Source organism: Ovis aries, chromosome 10 (genome assembly GCF_016772045.2).
Source record: "Ovis aries strain OAR_USU_Benz2616 breed Rambouillet chromosome 10, ARS-UI_Ramb_v3.0, whole genome shotgun sequence".
NCBI classification, from domain to species: Eukaryota; Metazoa; Chordata; class Mammalia; order Artiodactyla; family Bovidae; genus Ovis; species Ovis aries.
The window spans coordinates 85056961-85069092 of NC_056063.1; positions in this window are offsets into that span (position 1 = coordinate 85056961).

Below are 12132 nucleotides of genomic sequence, written 5' to 3' on the forward strand. Positions count from 1 at the left end.
CAAACTTTTATAGTGTTGTTGGTTTTCCAAACCCGTCATGACTCTGGACGGAGGATGCACTCAGTTTCACAGCAGGTGTCCTTCAACACGGAGATGTGTGGGACCGGCTGGAGCTCAGGATGCCCGTCTGTCCCCTGCGGGCTCAGGTCGGTCTCAGGAGGCTCTGCACCACCGCCCCTGGCCAGGGCTGATGACCGTGACCGTGACCCGACTTTGGGGTTCCTGCTGGGCCCCCACGTGGCCGTGTGCTGGGGATCTGCAGCCTTGCTCCCTCACTTGGGGTCACGGCTGCCTGTTCAGCCTCGGGCGAGGCCCTCTCAGGCCCTGGGTATGCAGTGTCCGGGGCGGCCCAGCTCGTGGGTTGGACACTGACTGGGCACAAGCCTGGTGCCGAGCTGCCCAAGGCGCTTCCTACATGTCTGCAGTGCAGCCCGGACGCTACCCCAGGAAATGGGCCTGTGTTCCTGTTTGTGTTCCTGCCTGGTCAGTAGCGGTCAGGCTGGGGAGGGCCGGGCCCACAAGAGGGGCGCACCTCTCTCTGCCCCCAGGACGGGGCTCCCAACATGCCCTCATGGGACCTGGGCAAGTGTAGCATCAGGTGACTGCCTGAGCTTTCAATGGTTTCTTGGAATGTCCGGTTTGGAGAGCAGAGTCTAGATTTTTTCCCATTTTCCTCCAGTTGCGGGCTGGGTGGGAGGCTGGGGAGTGGCCACATTGAACAGAGGAGTCAGCCTGTCCACAGCACCTGAGTTCCCCAGTGGGACACACAGCCCATCTCTGGGTTTTCTGATCATCACAACAGGCTGGACTGTGACTAGGGTCTCCTTCTTCCAGTTGAAACTGAGACACAGAAGTTAAATATTTCCCAGTTCAAGGCTGACCATTTCTAAGTATCTGAGACGATACCTGCGCCCAGCTGCCGCGCCATTTCCACGCGTTGCAGGCTTTTCTCACTCCTTTTTTTTTGTGCTTGACAAGGAGAGACACATTCTGCTCTGACAGAGCTAAGAAGTACTGATGCTTTTAGGTCAGAAAAAGTTTCACTTAATTTCCAACTGTTCAGGTATAAATTATGCAGTTTGTGGATCAGACATAGATTTCCAGTCCTTCCTGACTTGCCAGCGTTTTCCCAACTTTATTCATTAGCAACTTTACCCAAACAGGAGCAGCAGCTGGAGAAATGTAGCTAATGCCATTATTTTTTAAAAGTCCTGGGAAAATGGCTGATGGGTGATAAAGCATGCATCGGATAAAAATGGGTGATTGGGATTTTGTTCAGCCATGCCTTCCTGTTCTCACAGAGCTGATGGTTTAGATGCCCTAAGCAGTACTTTATGTAATAAAATAACTTGCAGCTTTTCTGATAGAGCAATATTTCTTTACCCCAAAGTCTATCATCGTGCCTTTTGAGCTTCACTTACTATTTTGAATAATGAAATAGAAGGATCTTTGTTTGGCAGCTGAGAGGAGAGCATTGCAGAAAGATGGAGTTGCTGGAGTTAATCAGGCTGAATGGCTGTGACATTTGAAGGAGAGATTGTGGTGAATCAGGACAGGGATGACGCTCTTCACGCTGAACAGACTCTACTGTGAATTCAAAGGGAGAAAAAACTTAAACGCACAATTAACTTTTCCTGGGAGTATTTTTCTCCATGGACTAGAATTTCTGCCTCTGATCCCCAAATTAGTATATTGCAGTACCATAGCTCACTGAGCGTCTCAGATGGGCGTGAAGAGAGGGAGCAGGTTGGAAGTCTTTTGCTAGACATTAAAAAAAATTATTTATTTATTGTTAATTGAAGGATGATTGCTTTACAATATTGGCTTGATTTCTGCCCTGGATCAACAGGAATCAGCGGTTGGTGTACATAAGTCCCCTCCCTTGTGAACCGCCCTCCCGCCTCCCGCCCCACCCCACCCCTCTAGGTTGTCACAGAGCCCTGGTTTGAGTTACCCGAGCCATACACCAGAGTCCCGTTGGTTATCTCTGCTACGTGCGGTCCCCCTCTCCTTTCTACCCCTGCCCCCCGCCCTTGTCTATAAGTCTGTTCTCATTAGGGATTTTTTTTTTTTTAAACTTAATTCTTTTTTTTAGGTATAGAACAGTTATTTGAGTTTTGTTTCTGACCTATCCGACATCCGGTTGTGACTCAGGTTTAAAAAGTCTCAGGGGCGTCTGTCCGGCCACCCCCCCACCCCGCCCCAACCCCGTGAGCTGCAGCACCGGGGCAAGGACCCCACTTCCGGCCCCGTGGGCCGGGGCTGTGGGGGAGCCTCTGTTTTGAATCGGATGTGTGTTTTCAGGTGGGAGTTTCAATTCCGCCAATTAAGGTGGAACACCTGCTTTCTCTCTGATTTGTCAGGCTTGCATTTTGAAAAGCCGAGCAGGTGCTTGAATTCGATGCCATTCGAATGAAATGGGAACCTGTCAATGTCACCAAAGTGGCTGAAAAATTTCCAAAACGAAGTTGAGTTCATGAAACGTTATGAAACTGTGAGACCAAAGTTCCAGCATGGCTTTCAAGGAGAGATTCAGCCAGGGGCCTCGGTGGAGGGGTCTGGAGTGACTGAGACTTCACGCACTGTCGCCCTAGGACGTCATGGATTCCCAGAAAGAGTTTGGGGGGAAAAAAGCATTGGGATGCAATTTTATTTAGTATGTTTAATACAGCATTTTAAACATACCATGAATAGCAAATTGTCAGGAACTCTTAGGAGTGCTATTATATCCGTGATTCTGGAGCCAGGAAGAGAGATATGGGAAATTGCAGCAATTACAGTCCCATCTCATTGATTAATGCCGATTGCAAAATAGTCACAAAAATATTGGCATTGCAGCTTCAATCTGTTTTACCTAATAACGTTCATGCCAATCAAACCAGACTTTTCAAAGGAAAGCATTAAAGCAACAGAGGCAGCACCATTCACCGTCTCAGCGTATGCAGCTGACGTATGTGAGGCCGACACCAGTGAATCGCTCCTGAGCTGATCTCTTCCCGACTCCGATACTGAATTTGCAATCACTGTTTCTTGGCTTAATCACACGAAGACAGTTAGCTTGAAAATGCTGCATGTTTTGATGTGCAGAAAGGCTGTCAAATTAGATAGCCCTATTACATGTCCTCGGGTGAGTCACTGGAAAGACAAAATCTGAAACCAGACAATTTCTTCCCCAGGGGGAAAAAAAATTAGTTCAAGAGTTATGTTTCTATTTATATGCCTTTCACCAAAAGTGAGAGGTGGTGCTATGATTAAGTTCCCGAGCATGTGCCCAGTTTTGTGGTTTTCTAAGTGCTTGGTTTCACGAGAGATGATCTCGTCCCGGGTGTTCTGTAGGAACACTGGCTACACCGTGGCTTAGGTCTTTTTCCTTACGTGTCCTGCAACCTGTCCATGTCTTTCTGCAGGAACACCTTTGGTTAAGGCAGAAGCTGCAGACATCAAATTCAAGGTGAAAGTGAAGTCGCTCGGTCGTGTCCGACTCTTTCAGACTCCAAGAGCCTGCAGCAGGCTCCTCCGTCCGTGGGTTCTCCAGGCAAGAGTCCTGGAGTGGGTTGCCATCTCCTCCTCCAGGGGATCTTCCCGACCCAGGGATCGAACGCGGGCCTCCTGCACTGCAGGCAGACGCTTTACCTCTGAGCCACCAGGGCAGTCAAAGCATTGCACACATGGTTGCTCTTCTCCCGCTTTCCTGCTCCAGCCACTGTCCCTGTGTTAATGTAAATACAGCTTATGTTGATGGTTAGAGAGCACCACTGACTCAATGGGTATGAATCCGAGCAAATTCCAGGAGCGAGTGGGGGACAGAGGAGCCTGGTGCGCTGCAGTCCATGGGTCACAAAGAGTCAGACACGACTTAGCAACTGAAAACAACAACCACAGGTTTATGTCGAACCAAGAGTGATGGGTTTGAGGAGAGATGAGACTGCTTTCTTCTGGACATTTGGATGGTAACCGTAGGACACCATTAGCTCCTTGGAAAGACCCTCCTGAAGCTTCAGATCTCCTGGATATGTTTGGCTGGGATGCAGGAGGAATGAAAGTTCCTGAAAATGTTGGGGCGTCACCTAGAGAAAGCTCCCGAAAGCGCTGCCATTTATTTTGTTTTGATCAAAAGCTAAGCAAAGCGTCATCGAGGACAAGAAAGAAACCAGCCTTACAACTGCAAATTCGTAAACTGCCAGTGTGCCCTGGAGACGAGTGGATGTAAGTGAAAGCCACAGGGTCTCTACTTCTTTGTGCATTTTCCAGACAACATCTGCTGAGTAACCAAGCCTGAGGGGCCACCGTTGGTCTGTGAGTGGTTCTCCCCAGGAAAGAGTGGCCAGTGGCCAGCGGGCAATGCTGGCTCTTCCCCAGACGCTCTGCACGCTGGATGCAGCGGGCAGCCCTGGGCTTCCTCCAGAACCCCGGGCTTCACTGCTTCTCAGGACCTTCCCGAGGGACACCAGCTTCCTCTCCGCCTTGCTGCTCCCTGCCTCTCATCACCTCACCTGTCACGTCCCCCTTAGTACCATGTGGCTCGACCACGTCCCACCCAAACTCCTATGTTGGGGCCTCACCCCAGAACCTCAGAAGGGACCTGATTTGGAAACAACAGGTGTGGGTGGAATCAGCTGAGGTCCTCCCGTGGGAGGGAGGCCCTCATCCACTGACCGGCGTCCTTATGAAATGGGCGTCTGGACAGAGGAGACCTCAGGGGACGCCGCGGGCAGACTGGACCTGTGCTGACACAGCCAGGAACCAGCAGAGACCCCGAGGGGGTGCAGAGGCCCAACCCTGCAGAGGGCGCGGCCCTGCCCACCGCACCGTCCCCAGGGCGTGAGAGTGCAGTTCTGGTGCGTGAGGTCGGGTCTGTGGGTCTTTGCTGTGAAGTCCCAGGACAAGACTGCACAGAACGTACTTAGTCATGTGGGGTGCGTGTGGAGCAGCGACAGTCATTCAGTCGTGTCCGACTCTTTGCAACCGCATGGACTGTAGCCCGGCAGGCTCCTCTGTCCGTGGGATTCTCCAGGCAAGGATACTGGAGTGGGTTGCCATACCCTCCTCCAGGGGATCTTCCTGACCCAGGGATGGAACCCAGGTCTCCTGCACTGCAGGCGGGTTCTTTACCAGCTGAGCCGCAGGGAAGCCCCTGGGATGCGCGCTGCCCGACAGCCCCCAGTGCCTCTGCTTTGCCTGTGTGCATTTTCGCTTCCTTCACACACTTTTCTTACCAGAACATGCTTATTGGCAGAAAACAGAAAGTGCTTACCATGCTCACCGGTGAGTCTCAGCTTTTCCACCTTTGCTTTCTCTAAGAAACCTGGTTAAAGCCTTTCGAGAAGTGAGCTTCATTGAGCCTTTGTACCCTGCCCCGAGGAGAAGGAACCGCCCCTGGCTGCTGAGGTGACTGGCTCCGGGACATGGATTCTGAAGTCTTAGGCAGTTTCTCGTGTCACCGTGGGCCTGGGCAGTTTATGAATTTGCAGTTGTAAGGCTGGTTTCATTCTTGTCCTCAATGACGCTTTGCTTAGCTTTTGATCACCGTGTCAGGCGCTTTCCAGCTCCTGTTCAGGGACGACTGTGTCTCTGCATCAGCCCAGGGGCCGCGGGAAGGTGAGGCCGTGGGAAGGTGAGGCCGTGGGAAGGTGAGGCTGCAGAGCAGGCCTGTCTGTGCTCCTTTCTCTCCCGCGGCCCCTGTGAGAGAGGGGAGGGGGTCCGGGCTTTGCTTCGCCGCCTAATATGGTAGACAGTGGGGCTTCCCTGGAGTCAGAGTGGGAAAGAGTTCGCCTGCAAGGCAGGAGTTGCAGGAGACGCAGGTTTGATGCCTGGGTCTAGAAGATTCCCTGGAGGAGGGCGTGGCAATCCACTCCAGTGCCCTTGCCTGAAGCGTCCCAGGGACAGAGCAGCCTGGCAGGCTACGGTCCGTGGGGTCGCAGAGAGTTGGACCCGACTGAGCGACTGGGCGCTGAGCACAGCACGTGTAGGCAGTCTCTCGGAAGGCGGAGCCCTGAGGCCCGCGGCGCCCAGGAGCCGTCTGCCGCTGTGATGCCTTCCCCTCTGGGTCGGCCTGGCCGCGCTGGGCAACATTTGGGAGCGGGTGCGTTCGGAGGGTTATTAAAGTGACTCAGGGCTGCTCCACCTTCTGCAGCTACTACGGGAAACTTTGTCAAGGGGGGCTGGAGTGGTGAGTTAAAATGTGACTAGGATTTATAGGAGGGTTAAAGAGGACATGTATGTGGGAGTTTGGAGTAAGGGAGAGTGAGGCCAGAGCTGCCGGGAGTCCTTGAAGAGGCTGCCCGTGAGGAGGGGCTCCGCCCGCCGCCACCCAGGCCCAGTCCCCGCGTGGGCTCACAGGCTCTCCGTGGGACCGCCCAGCGCCAGGGCTCGGTTCAGGGTCCAGCTGCTGAGTTCCCCACACGTGCTGCCCGCCTGCCCACCTGACTGTGGAACTGAAAACCCTCACCACCCCCCACCCTGTGCCCTGGCCTTCTACCCGTAAGTGCTGCATGCGTTTCAAGCCTGCGTGTGACGCTTGGCATACCTGTAGACATACCTCGGCTGCAGGGCGCTAAGGGGCCGCAGGAGTGGCGCAGGTTTCTTTCTTTCTTGTTTTTCTGGGAAACATTTGGTGCTGCTCTGGCTTTAGGCATAACCGAGACCTCATCTTGACGGGCCTCAACCTCAAGGCCGTCGTACGCCAGTCAGCTGGGTGGTGATGTCGCTTGGGGCTCGTTAAACCCGTGGTTTAAAACAACACTTAGCAAGCAGGTCCGAAAACGACTGGACCCCTGAGGTGCAGTGGCCCTGCCCCCACGATGCTCCCCCACCTCCCTGGGCGCTCGAGGGACCGACCCCCGGGGCACCACCCATAGGAACCTGTCCCGCCTCACCAGGGAGCGCGGCTCTGATGGTTGAGATTCCGGGAGGATGGGCATCAGACCGTGCTGGTCCCGGAGTCTGAAACGGCTCTTGTGTCACGGGTGTTGGAGAAATGAGTCACCAGGCCCAGGGCCGTCTCTGAAGGTCACAGGGAGAGGCCCCACATCAGGATGGCCAGGATGCTCGCCTCTGAATCACCGAAAAGTGCATCTTGAGCCAGACCTGGCGTCTGTCCAGTGCCGACTCGTGTAGCCACGGGCTCCGGGAAGTTTTCACTCCAGATTCCTGACTTTGAACTCGCGGGTGCACTCACTGGAGAAGACCCTGAGGGTGGGAAAGACTGAGGGCAGGAGGAGAAGGCGTGACGGAGGATGCGGTGGTTGGATGGCCTTCCTGACTCGATGGACATGAGTTTGGTAAACTCTGGGAGGCAGTGAAGGACAGAGGAGCCTGGCGTGTTGCTGTCTGTGGGGTCAAAGAATCGGACATGACTTAGTGAGTGGATAGCAACACAAACGTGCCCGCTCCTTCACCAGATTGTCCGGGTCCACGGCGGGATGAGCGGAGGTAGGCTGTGTGTGGAGCCGTCGGGAGGGTTTGGGGGGCCCACCCATGGCCTGCAGCGTGTGTTCACCCGTGCATTGAGCCGTCCGAACCCCCAGGCCCACCTCCCCATGTGACTGTGTCTCTGCGGGTCCCCGGGCAGCGGGTCACTGGGGTTCTCCACGGCAGTGGGATTCCTGTAAACACTCCCCAGGGCCACCACTCTCTTCTGTCCAGACCCACGAGTGCCGTTGTTTGCAACCCGAAACCCCTCTTCTGGGGGTAGGGGGAGTCAAGCGCTCTGTCTGCGTGCTGCTTCAGAGACATGCTAGCTCAGTCGGTGTGGACCCCCGGCGTGTTCCCTGCTCGAACTGTCTTCCCTGTCTTCCTGCGGGCCCCTCCAGGCAGCACCGCCCCCCACCGTCCACGCCCCCTGCCCCCCGCCGCTCTGAAGTCTCCAGGCTGGCCTCGATCCCGATCCTCCTCTCTGCACTGGGGCCCTCAGCCCGTGAGCTCACCGCTCACACGGGTCCATGAAAGAGATGCCACTGACCCTGAGGTTGACTCCGGAAGCCGTGAGACTGACTCCAGGGAGCCAGGAGAAGCCGCGAGGAGGTCTGCTTTCAGACTTCCTGCAAAACCGATCGCAACAAGCGTCTGCCGTGCAAAGATGGAGCAACGCGGGGTGAAGGGGGCCACGGAGGGCAACGCAGACTCCCTTCTGCAGGGAGCTCCGGACGCCTGCATTTTAATGAATGAGTAGAACAGCTTTTGCGTAAACGCTGCCATTTTCAGAGCAGTTTACTCCCTGTGCGGACGCACGGTGAGCAGTTGTCCCTCGTTTTAGTCGCTCAGTCGTGTCCGCCTCTTCACAACCTGATGGACTGTAGCCAGCCAGGCTCTTCTGTCCATGGAGTTCTCCAGGCAAGAATACTGGAGGGGGTTCCCTTCCCTTCGCCAGAGGATCTTCCTGACCCGGGGATGGAGCCAGCGTCTCCTGCACTGGCGGGTGGACTCTCTACCCCTGACCTGCCAAGGAGGAGAAGGCAACGGCGCCCACTCCAGTGCTCTCGCCTGGAGAATCCCATGGGCAGAGGAGCCTGGCGGGCTGCAGTCCATGGGGTCGCGAAGCATCAGACACGACTGAGCGACTTCACTCTCACTTTTTGCTTTCATGCATTGGAGAAGGCAGTGGCACCCCACTCCAGTGTTCTTGCCTGGAGAATCCCAGGGACGGGGGAGCCTGGTGGGCTGCTGTCTCTGGGGTCGCACAGAGTCGGACACGACTGAAGCGACTGAGCAGCAGCAGCAGCAGCGCCACCAGGGAGCCCGCTGTACACACACGTGCTATCTGGTACCTTCCAGTGTAGGACCAGGCTTGCCCCGGGACAAGGGCCGTCTTGTCAACCCTCTGCCTGGAGCAAGAAGCAGAGGGGATGGGTCGTCTGCTCCGCAGTTTAGTTGCCGGCAGCCTGCCTTCCAGTTGCCTTGTTTGCACACCAACCCACAGGCCCTGGTGAGGCCAGGAGACAGCAAGTCCCCAGCAAGAGCCCCTCTCCCTCCCGAGCCCCGCATGGCGCCCACGACCCCTGCCCAGGCTCTCCTGGTGGTGGAGGGGCCTCCAGACCCCCCAAGCCCTTTCCCATGGGAAGGAGTCCCGATATTTTCAGATGTAAGGTGTCAAGTTCAAGTCCAGCCACCCTTGGGAAATGTTGCTCTAGGGAAGGCCAGAGAACTCCTGGGACGATGTGCCATTTTGATATGATGTGTCTTTTCTGGGGAAAAAATCCCAAGCTGTCATCAGATTCTCTGAAATGCTCAGAATGTGTCTTCATGGTGCAGGCTTTCTCTGGAAGGACTGCTCAGCTCACCCACACGAGAGGAGTTCTGTGAATCTGGGTGGCTCCAAATCCTGACCCTGAGGTTTGGGGGTCAAAGTTCTTTGCATCTGGGGAAGGATGGCCGGCAGGAAGGAAATGCTGGGTGTGGTCTGTGACGGTTAATCTCCTGTGCTGACTTGGCCAGGCCGCGGTCCCCAGAAATTCAGTTAGACGCCTGTACGGAAGTTGCTGTGGAAGGAATTTTTTAGACGTGATTAAATCTGTAGACTTTGAGTAAAGCAGGTTGCCCTCCTGTACCTAATCAGCAGAAAGTTTTAAGAGAAAGAAAGTGAGGTTCCCCTTGAAAGAGGGGATTCTGTCTCCAGCTCTCCCCAAGGCCTCCAGCCTACCCTGCAGCTTCAGAAGTGCTGGTCTTGGTAATCACACGGCTGCACCCCTAAACTGAATCCATGCCCCTCCTTCATATGTGCAGCCATGCATGCGGGGACATACACCCTGTTACTGGTGCAGTCTCTCTGAAGAGCCATAATTAGCAGTCCCATGTTTCCAGTGAGCATGTATTAGCAGTTAGTGCTAAGGATTTCCATACACTATTTAATTCTCAAAATGACTCTGTGAGGCGGTCGTGGCCCAAATCTGGGGCCAGGTGGAGAGCTGGGGTCAGGGTGCCCCAGCTCCTCTCCTGAAGCCCCTGGTGGGGCGGGGTGGGCCTCGGGCCCGTGCAGGGCTGACGCCTTCCTGCGGGCACAGCAGGCCCTGTCTGCAGCTCTGGGCCGGCGGGTGCCCTCCGCACCAGGCCCCTCCTTGGGCGCTCCTCAGCTCCGTCTCGAGGCTGTGTGCCCGTGCTTCCCCCTCAGACGCGGGGAAGCCTGAGCCTGGGCCTGGGGGCCCCGGGGCCCGGCTGTCTGTTGCTTGGCTGCTGTCTCCACGACCCTCCCTCCCTCCCGTGTCGGTCCTGGCAGGAGGCCGCGCTTCCCGGGGGAGCCCCAGGAGAGGGGCAGATGGACTTGGCGGGCGCGCCCGCTGGGATGCGAGTTCTCTTTTCTGGCCGAGGGACTTGGCAGGGCCCGGACCCCCTGGGGAGATGAGGGTCCTCGGGGCCTCTCCTGTGGAGCAGGCATCTCCAGAGCCACTCAGCGCGTGACCGCACTCCCCACGGTCCAGCCACCCCCTCCAGGAATGAAGAGGGCAGCCGCACAGAGGTGGGGGGACCACACCCCAGCCCCTCCTGCAGTGGGTCAGCTTCCTGGCCAGCTGCCAGCCCCCGAGCCCCGCCAAGCTGCCCTCTCTCTCTCTGCACCTGGGTGGTCCCCTTTCAGGACCCTCGGCCTGTGGGTGGGCCTGGGCAGCCACTCTCACTCCAGGCTTGTCCTAAACTCTGGCGTTTCCAGTGGGGCTGGGTCCCATGCGGTCAGAGGAAGGACAGGCCAGCCACACCACCTCCAGGCAGGAGCCTTCAAGAGCGAGCAGCTCGCAAGAAGCTGTCACTCACGGCCCAGCCCCATGGAGGGGGCCACTCGGGCCCCGGGGCGAGGCCTGGAGTGGATGGGAGGGCGGGGTCAGTGGGGATGCGCTCGATGGGCCCGGGAGAGGGAGAGCGTGTCCCGTGGTGGGGGTCTCCATCCCATGTGCTGCCTTACCCCCCGTTAACAGACTCTGGTGCTGGGAGAGTGGGAGGGGCCCGGGAGGGGGAGAGCACGTCCCACGGCGGGGGTCCCCATCCCACGTGCTGCCTTGCTCCCTGTTGGCAGACTCCGGTCCTGGCACACCTATTTGGCCCCAGAGGAGAGCTTGCACCCGCCGCCCGCGTCTGCCTCGCACACCCACTGTGTCCCTGCCTTCCCATAGGAGCCCGTGCCACGCACGGGGGGCTGCTCCCCTCCAGGTCTGGGGCTCCCGGCTCTCCCCTCCTGGACACCAGCCCTTGGTCTGCTCCATCCTGCACCCCTGGACCTGGTCCCATCTTCAGTGCCCAGTCCTCTGACCACAGTAGACAGCCAGTCTCCCCCAGGCCCTCCTCGGGGATCCTGACACCGCGGTGCCCACGCCCCGCAGGGCTGCTGGTCCCCACCTGGCCCCTGCCCCACCTGCACATGCTCGGGGACCCGGCCTCAGCTGAGGGCTGGCCGCAAGAGCAGGTCAGAGCAGGCGTGGTCCACCCCACAAACGCTGGGGCCAGAGGGCAGGGCCAGGCCCCACAGTGGCTCGAGGACTTCGGACCCCGGGCTGTCCCCCCCGGGTCAAGCAGCTCCCCCATCACACTTCACGTGTGGCTCCCATCACGTGGCTGACAGCTCACATGGGGACGTCTATCTCATGAAAAACACGTGAACCGAGCTGCTGACCAGACGCGATCCCTCGCAGCTACGATGTAGGACGCAGTTTGCTCCTCGGATGGCATATGAAACAGAGAGAAGGGGTTCAGGGGTGGCGTGGAGGGGCTGTGGGTGGTGAGAATGCCCTCCCACTGAACGGCAGAGACCCCAGGGAGGTACACACAGCGGGCTTCCTGAGGCAAACCAGCCTGGGAGGCCCTGAGTGCAGAGTGACCGCGGCAGGCCCGCCCCGCCCAGCGTCCTGGGGAGAGGGTCGGGGTGACCTGTCCTCCGTAGGGGTCCACTCCTGGCCGGGGGAGCGGCTTCACCGTGACGCTCAGTGCCTCGCAGACTTTCTGAGCCTGGGGCCGGCGGAGCATGCGGAAAAGCCTCAGGTCTCAGCCCTAGGTCACTGCGCGTGTGCGGATGGCGGATGCAGAGAGAAGAGCCAGTCCGGTGGTTGGCGGAGGCGGGTGGGGGACGCCAGCAGGGGTGGAGCTGGGGCCGGACAGCCAGGTGCTGAAGGCCAGGCAGCGGTTGCCTGGAGACGGGGAGCAGTTCTGGGCAGG